Source organism: Camellia sinensis, chromosome 1 (assembly GCF_055761805.1).
Source record: "Camellia sinensis isolate YWXY chromosome 1, ASM5576180v1, whole genome shotgun sequence".
NCBI classification, from domain to species: domain Eukaryota; kingdom Viridiplantae; phylum Streptophyta; class Magnoliopsida; order Ericales; family Theaceae; genus Camellia; species Camellia sinensis.
Window position 1 is genome coordinate 158,166,076 of NC_138961.1, and position 9,052 is coordinate 158,175,127.

The window sequence follows — 9,052 nt, forward strand, 5'->3', positions numbered from 1 at the left end:
GTCTGACAGAAGATGGACACCTCTACAGAAGGTCCTTCACTGGACCACTTTTAAGGTGCGTACACCCTTTACAGGTTGAAGATTTCTTGTATGAAATTCATGAAGGAATTTGTGGAAGCCATGCTGGGGGCAGATCATTAGCCCACAGGGCCATTACCCAGGGGTATTGGTGGCCCTACATGCAGAAGGATACTGAAGCCTACGTAAAGAAGTGTGAACAATGCCAAAAGTTTGCACCTTTGATACATCAGCCAGCTGCTGACCTAAACCCAGTATCCAACCCTTGGCCGTTTGCCCAATGGGGCATGGATCTGGTTGGGAAACTTCCCCAGGCAACTGGGCAGAGAAAATACTTGCTGGTGGCAACAGATTACTTTACAAAATGGATAGAGGCAGAACCTCTTGCCAAAATCCGAGATGTGGACGTCAAGAACTTTATATGGAGAAATATCATCACCAGATTTGGGATTTCAAGAGCAATAATTGCCGACAACGGAACACAGTTTGACAGCAAACTCATCAAGAACTTTTGTGCGAAATTCAAGATCAAAAATTACTTTTCAACACTAAGTTTTCCCCAAAGTAATGGGCAAGCAAAAGCATTCAACAAAGTAATTTTGGATGGGATAAAGAAGAGGCTGCAGGCAGCAAAAGGAAAGTGGGTAGACGAATTGCCCAATGTGCTTTGGGCATATCGGACTACGCCGAGAAGATCAACAGGGGAATCCCCCTTTGCCATGGCTTATGGCACAGAAGCAGTCATCCCATTAGAGATCGGCATCCCAGGGATCAGGACCCAGGGAGTAGAGAATGGCACCAATGACATACTCTTGGCCCGAGATCTGGATCTTCTGGAAGAACGAAGAGAAAAGCTACAATTCAGCTAGCAGTATACCAGCAATAGCTTGCCAGAGCTTACAACAAGAAGGTTAATCCAAGAGAATTTCAAGTCGGCGACCTAGTCTTGAGAAAAGTCGTCGGCAACAAGAAGGATCCCAGAGAGGGCAAGCTTAGCCCAAACTGGGAAGGATCCTACAGAATTACTTCGGTATTAGGCAATGGAGCTTATCGGCTTAAAGATAACGAGGGCAAAGCACTGCCAAGACCTTGGAACACTTGTAATTTGAAATTTTTCTATCATTAGAGGTGCATTATTTTTTGGCCGATGTCATCAATAAAGTTTTTTCAGAGTTCTTTCAACACATATGACTGATAAAATTACATATTCTTTGGAGACATGAATAATGAGAACCCAAGTAGAACTCAGGTTCACATTGAGGGCAGGGAGAACAAGAATGCGTTTACCACTTGTTGAAATTTGTAGCAATTTACAAGTTGGTTAAACCGAGATGATGCTTAACCGAAGTTAAGCCGAGATTATTCCTTAATTCACTTGTTGAAATTTGTAGCAATTTACAAGTTGGAATTAAGCTGATTCCTTATCTTCACTTGTTGAAATTTGTAACAATTTACAAGTTGAAGTTAAGCCGAGATTATTCCTTAATTCACTTGTTGAAATTTGTAGCAATTTACAAGTTGGAATTAAGCTGATTCCTTATCTTCACTTGTTGAAATTTGTAGCAATTTACAAGTTGAAGTTAAGCCGAGATTATTCCTTAATTCACTTGTTGAAATTTGTAGCAATTTACAAGTTAGAATTAAGCTGATTCCTTATCTTCACTTGTTGAAATTTGTAGCAATTTACAAGTTGAAGTTAAACCGAGATTATTCCTTAATTCACTTATTGAAATTTGTAGCAATTTACTAGTTGGAATTAAGCTGATTCCTTATCTTCACTTGTTGAAATTCATAGCAATTTATAAGTTGAAGTTACGCCGAGATTACTGCTTCTCTTCGCTTGTTGAAATTTGTAACAATTTACAAACTGAAGTGAAGCCGAGGTTATTGCTTAAGCCCTTATAGCAATATATAGGTTGTCTAAACCAAAGAAAGATGCTTAATGCTTGTTGAAATTTGTAGCAATTTACAAGCTGATGTTAAGCCAACATGTGATCATCCGTTGAAATTTGCAGTAATTTACAGGTTGAAGTAAAAGCTAAGTATATTGTTTAAACACTTGTTGAAATTTGTAACAATTTACAAGTAGATCATTATTTAACACTTGTTATAACTTGAGAACAGTTTACAGTATATGTTAACACTTGTTGAAATTTGTAGCAATTTACAAGTAGGTTAGACCGAGATCACTGTTTACATACTTGTTGAAATTTGAAAAGAAGCTTGCAAAGTTAACATTGAGTAGTATATGTTTCATACTTGTTAAAATCTATGACAAGTTTTCAGGACAGTATCTTGCCGAAGTAAAGCTTGTAGTTATTATACCTGAGGTATGTTACCCCGAGAAGATTGCACAAAGGTGGCAAGATATGAAAGGCGTGCAACACATGCTAAGTATAGAATCACACAGAAGTAATCCAGAGAAAATAAAAATTGAAGCATTCAGAGGAAAACAGTTACAGTTGTATACACACATCAGCCATAAGAGGGAGCTTACATTGTCCAGAAATTGAAACAAAGTACAAAAAAACGAAAGACATCAAAGTTGTGATTCCTCAGCCCCAGGAGCAGTTTGGGTCTGGACCTCGGAAGTTTCTTGCGAAACCACTTCGGCAACCTTCTTTGCTGCCAGCTCGGCGTTAATCTCTGCTATTGTTTTTTCAAGACTTCTTTCAGCCAGAAAAAGGTCGGATGATAGCTGCCCTGGAACAGCCTCCTTGGACACCTCCTCAACCTCACCATCCTCTTCATCTTGAGTTAAGTTGATGACCTGCTCAGTGGAAGGAAAGGACTTGGCTTCAGCAGCATCCTTGGATTTCCTCACTAGGGCCTCATCATCATTGTTGTTTTCTTCCTTAGCCTCAGACTCTGATTCATCTTCAGCTTGGCTTGGAGGTGGAGGTGGAGGAAATGGAAGAGGAATAGCATCGGCATTGCGGAAAGGCAAGTCAACAGGGAGATCAAGTTTTTTTATCAGGGATATCCAACCAAGGGAAAATCCCCTGTTGCATGCCTGCCTGACTTGAAGCTTGTAATCCTTAGTGACGTCGGCCACGCTCTGAGCATAAGCCTTCTCATCAGCCTCTTTGATTTCGGCTTCCTTTGTGGCCAAGGCTTCGTAAAGCTTCTTCTCGGCCTGGGCCGCTCTTCCCTCGGCCTCTTTCTTTTGGGATTCAGCAACTGTCTTGGTGGCCTCAGCAGATTCAGCCTTTTCCTCGGCTAAGGTTTGGGCTTTGGTGGCAGCCTCGGCCTGATCCTCCAATTTTTTCATCTTTAATTCAAAAGATTTATTCTCCTTTTTGAGAGAAGAAACCTCCCTCCTCAGGTCGACCAGCTTCTCTCGATTCTGGAAAGATTGCATTGAAAATGAGTGGGCATGCTGGATGGCCTGAAAGAAAACAGAAGTGTTAGAAAATATTTTTAAGTACAAAACATAATAGAAGAAAAAGTACTAAGCAGGAACGCTTACTTGAATAGAGTGCTGGAGCATTAGGGCATAGTTCTCATATTCACTATACCCAGCATTCCGCTCCAAATCACCAAAAAGGAGCAGCGCCGTAGTAAGGGCAACGCCGACATTAATGTCATCGGCGCTTTCATTGGTCATTATGGGCCTATCTTCCAAAGTAATCTGGAGAGCCCAAGGAACATCAGATTTTTTGGACCCCGAGGTCGTCGTCGACGACCTCGGCTTCTTGGGTTGAGTAGATTCTGATGGCTGGGATTCTGCACGCCTCTTCCCAGCGGAAGGTTGAGATTTGCTGCTTTCAGCCAGCTTGGAGATGCGTAGAGCATCCTCAGCCTCAACCTTAGTAGCCTTGGTCTTAGGCTGGGCCTTCTTGGTTCTTCTTGGCTTCGGTGGGGGCATAGGTTGTGTCGGAACAGCATTGACGTCGGTTGGAAGATCGGCTAGGAGATCTTGGGCGACAGGCTTTGGGCGAACCATCTCGGCAGTTTTTACGAGTCTTCACCGACGTTTTCTTTCTGGTATTGGGATTAGGTATGGGGCAGAAGTTGATGGTTGGCCGGTTGGATTAGAGGTTGACCCTTGGTCAGCCCGAGATGTTGATGCTGTTTAAAGAGTAGTAGCAGAGGGAGGAGATAGGCTCTTCTTCTTTCTTTTTGGGACGTCGGGCAGAGTTGATTTGTATGTTGGAATAAAGTTCAGCACCAGTGGAGCCTTGCGCCTCTGGATGGGAAGATCTAGGAGCTTTTTGAGGTCTTTGCCTGGGAAGTATGATTGGCGAAAGTTTTTTGGTGGCTGATGAAGATCTGCAGGACAAACAAACAGACATTAGAAACAGACAAAGTTTTGAAGACTTGAAAAGAAACAACTAGGTATTGACGCTGGGCTCTTACCCTTGCCCTCTTTAACTGTTCGAGGAAGAGGGTAGAGGTGAACATCTTCGTCTGGGCCAAATTCCCAACTTCCCGAAGCAATAACAAAGTCATCCCCGGCTCCCTTGTTGGAGTCTGGGAGGTCGGCTACAATTTTGAACTTGGTGGACCTCGACTTGAGGTAGTAGACGTAACCTTTTTCCTTCAGGTTAAGTGGACACATGGTATAACAATATTGTATATCGGCAAGGGTGATTCTAACGTTTTCTTGTCTAGCTAAGGCGATGATACCAAAAATCACTCGATAAGAGTTTATGGCAAGTTGCATAGGGTTCAACCTATAGTAGTGGAGAACTTCGCGAAAAAGGGGATTAAGTGGAAGCCGAAGTCCACATTCAGTAAAGGCTACAATAGGAAAGGGCATCGTATGATCTGTGGGCATGATGGAATCGTCATCCCCAGCTAGCCTGAGGTGAACATCGGCAGGGATGGAGAACTCCTGCCTAAAGTATTCGAGTTTGGTTGGGGTGTTTACCCTATGTCTCCACATACCCATAACGTCGGCCTAAGTTCAGAAGGCTAGGTTTCAGAAAGAAGGCGCTTTTAAAGGGTTATTTGGAAACTCGGCAAAGCCCTAGGTAAGGACTGATAAGGTTTGTTTCAGTTTTCCTTAAAAATTAAAGGTTCTATAGACAAATCCCAAACCTAAAACTATGAAGGCAAAGATTGAAAAGCAAGAATTAAAGATAGAGATCTGGAAAGAAAAAACAGAAAACAAGAAACACAGAATGACGTTTCAGAATCAACGAATAGAGGTATGGTTCTCAAAAGGGAAAAAAATATAGAAGTAAACAAGTCAAGAACAGTGGCAAGAAAAGTGTTGAAATAGTGCAAGTGTTCAAGATATGAGCAAAATCATGGAACAAACACATCCAGATGAACAATCCAAGGTTTGAACAAAACAAAAATGGCAGCAAGTAAACGAAAGCGCATAGAAGAAATTGGGAATAAGAGGAACAGAATCTTACCAGAACAAATGGAGCCGGAATGAAAGTCGCCGAGGTAGGGCAACGATTGCAGACACAACAGAACGGCGAACGCTTTGCTAAAATGGAGGAATGAAGACGGTTGTAGAGCTTGGAGTTAGAACAATGGTGGATTTGAGAAAGTTTAGAGAGAGAGAGAGCTAGAAATTCGAATGCATAAAGTAAAGGAGAGAAGACAGAAAGAAAGGTTTTATCAAAAACTTGAAACGGCGGCAAAACAAGGCATTTATTGCGCCTAGAGGAACGCGTGCGTCAGACGGAGGAAAGACGGCTTACAGGCGCGTCACGGACACGGGCCAATAAGGATATAAAGCGGGAGTAAAACGGTTGAAAATTGATGTATGATAGCTCATACGCATGAAGGGATTCATTTGAATTCTTGTTCTTCGAAGAGAACACGTCGGCCTGAAATGAATGATCTCGGCTAAACAGTTTTTTGAGCCAAATATGCAGAAAGGAATATCGATATAGGTTCCCTCACCTCAGAATGCCGAGGTAATAGAACCTAGGGGGCAGTTGTGGGAATATATTTTCTGAGTACCAACACGTGGCATGGTGACACCGACGTGTCAGCCGAGGTGCCACGTATCGTGGTAGTTACGCCGAGGTAATCTCGGAGTTGCCGAGGTTACCTCCGAAGATATCGGAATCCGAGATAAGCGGATAAGGGACAAGAGTCCTAGGACAAAGAGGAGACTTAGTCAAGATAAGGATAAAACTCTTAGGGAGTTTATCTTTATCTCTTGAGGAATCCAAAGTAAGTACTGAATTGGAGTTCATAGAAGTCATGCTTCTAGTGGGACTTGGATTGAGTAAACTATAAAAGAGAGGCACCCCCGTGGGTCTAAGGTACGCAATTTATGTTTTGAGCATTAAGTTTAGCACTTGATTATCTTTGAGAGAAATATTGACTTGATCGTCGGAGTGCCCCCGGGTAGCAGAACCACCGCCGGAGCCTTTTCTTTCTGTTATAGGTTAGCTGAAGCCATCTATTCTGCCAGTGCTCTCCAGTTGATTACTAAGCGGGCAGTGTGGTCAAATTTTTACCCACACAATTATATTTTGAGGTGAGTATGGTTTAGTTTGAATCGGTTTGGGATGAAACCATGACTAATTCATTATCTACGGTTCTATAAAAATTGAAACCAAACCAAACAATTAAAATCATGGAATCAATATGAACCAAATTATTTAAACATGGTTGAATTTGATTTGAAACCATGGTATTATATAGTATGTTCACAAAAAAAATCATATAATATTTTTAAAAAAAAATTAACCTATCATTAATTATAAAATATTAATAATATGCCCATCAAATAAACTACCCATGATACGCACAAATCAAGTAAAAATATAACATTAAGGATTTTATGTTTGCTATGCGTGATGGTCTTCTTTCCTCCATAACCTTTGGTACAAATCATAGCCCTCTCTCAATCACTATTTCTTTTTGGCTTTTATGTTTTCTTTTTAATCATTAGATGTTCCTTTTGATACTTTTTATAACTTAATCTAGCATTAAGCCACTATTTGGTAAATTAAGGCACTATTCAGCATCCTCTATAAAATATATATATATATATATATTATCTTTTTATCTTTTTATTTTTTTTGAGTGACATCACTACTTTATGTTTTTATATATTTTTTCGTAAAAAATTAAATAATATATTTATTTAAATCAGCTCAAACACCCTCTAAATCTAAATATATTGACTGAAGAGAATCGCGTGTCCCTAGTGTGGCTTTGAATGTTCCTAGTTTGGCTTTGAATGGGAGATAACAGTTCAACTACAGATATATGCTATATTGGTTTTTTTTTTTTTTTTTTGTAAATTAATGATTTAAGATTTTATATCTTCACATTAACCCATTAAATATCAGATATAATTATTTATTGTTTATTTTTTGGGATCTACTATTAGATTTGTAAATAAGTGTGCAAAATCTAAACCATTGGTTTGTAAAAAGTACCAACGTGGCATGTATCAGGAGCTCAACCTGGACGTTCATATGAGAAGCTAATCTATTAAATTCGTGTGATAACAATAATTAATATTACTTACAAAATTAAGAAGTTAATAAAATGTAAGTTCAAAGTAAAAAAAAATGTGAAGTAATAAATTTTTTACTTAATACCAACTAAATTTATAATTGTTTATGCATAATCATCAATGTATGCCCTCAGTACCGCAACCATCACCACCACTAGTAGTGCACTCCCACCCAATCCCACCACCATTGGCGCCACTACGGTTGTTGTCACCGCTGTTGGAAATGGTAGAAAAATTTTGGATAAAATCAGAATTTTTTTTTAAGTTTGGTCTATTTTTTAAGTGGGCCCCGAGCGTCGATTTACTCGGGTCAAAGTGGTAACGCGTTCTATGCCGCGTTGTGATTCACGTGGTATATTTGGTTGCTCAAAACCATTACCGAGTGAATAGAAAATTGAAGCCAAAGTGTGTTCCATGGAAATGGAGTTTTGGTGGAAATTCCTTAAGGTTGTAAATTGGCTTGTCCCATATTGATTTGGTGGGAAGTTTTGAAAGGGTTTATAAGGCTTGGGTGAGATACTTGGAGTGTGCCCCAAGGGGTACCCAAGTATTTTAGAGGGAGAGGTTATGGGCAAAATGGGCTAGACCCATTGGACCCAAAAATCACCACACACGCGCGTCGCCGGCCGTCCGATCAGGCCGGGCCGGGTCGGGTCTGGGCGCGGGTGCGTGGTTCGGTTGAGCTTCTAATCTTTTTGGACAAAAAACATTTGCATGTAATTTTATTTTTTGGTAAAATAAAATCCAGAATTCAAATTAAACTGTTTTGGATTTATTGTTCATCCAAACAGGGCCCTTCCCGGTTTCAAACAGAATTAAATTAGTTTGGATTTATTGCTCATCCAAACAGAGCTCTTCCCGTTTTTATCTGTTTGAATTATTAACCCAACAGATTCAAAATCTGTTTAAATTCGAAACTAACAGGTTTCATACATCTTCAATTCAAAACCAAGAGCCACCTTTACATCTATAAATAGACTAGCCTCCCATTTGGATTAATGTCGAATATTTTGTACTCCATCCTCTGCTTTAAATCTTTGCATTTTATTGCATTTTATTTTTGAAAGAAAGAATGTAAACACTTTGTGTGTTCGACGAACGATTAAATTGTAGTGCTACTTTTATTCGTTGATAAGATCATTTTATCCTGGGAGATAGACGTCCAAATTCTAAAAGCACCATGGAGAGGGCGAATCTGTCTTAAGGACACAGTGTTAAACACTGGACTTGATCAGAAAAGTTATTCAGATAAATTAACCTAGTAAGTTGTTTAATTTTATTCTGTTTTTTTTTTTTTGTTTATTTGTTTATTTAATCAGATTTTATTTTTTTGTTTTTGTAACAAAATAAAATCTGTGGTTTTATTTATTTATTTATTATTTAAAGTTTGATTTTTGTAATCAAACATATTCTCTCCTTTTCTTTATTTCTTTAAATTCTAATTGTTGTTGTGTACACAATAGAATTAAATCTTTTAAATACAGTGAAGATTGTCCAACAACCACCACCATCACTCCTGCCACACAACCACCACCACTATCTTACCACAACCACACAACCATTGTTACTACCGTCACCACTTGTACTCTATTA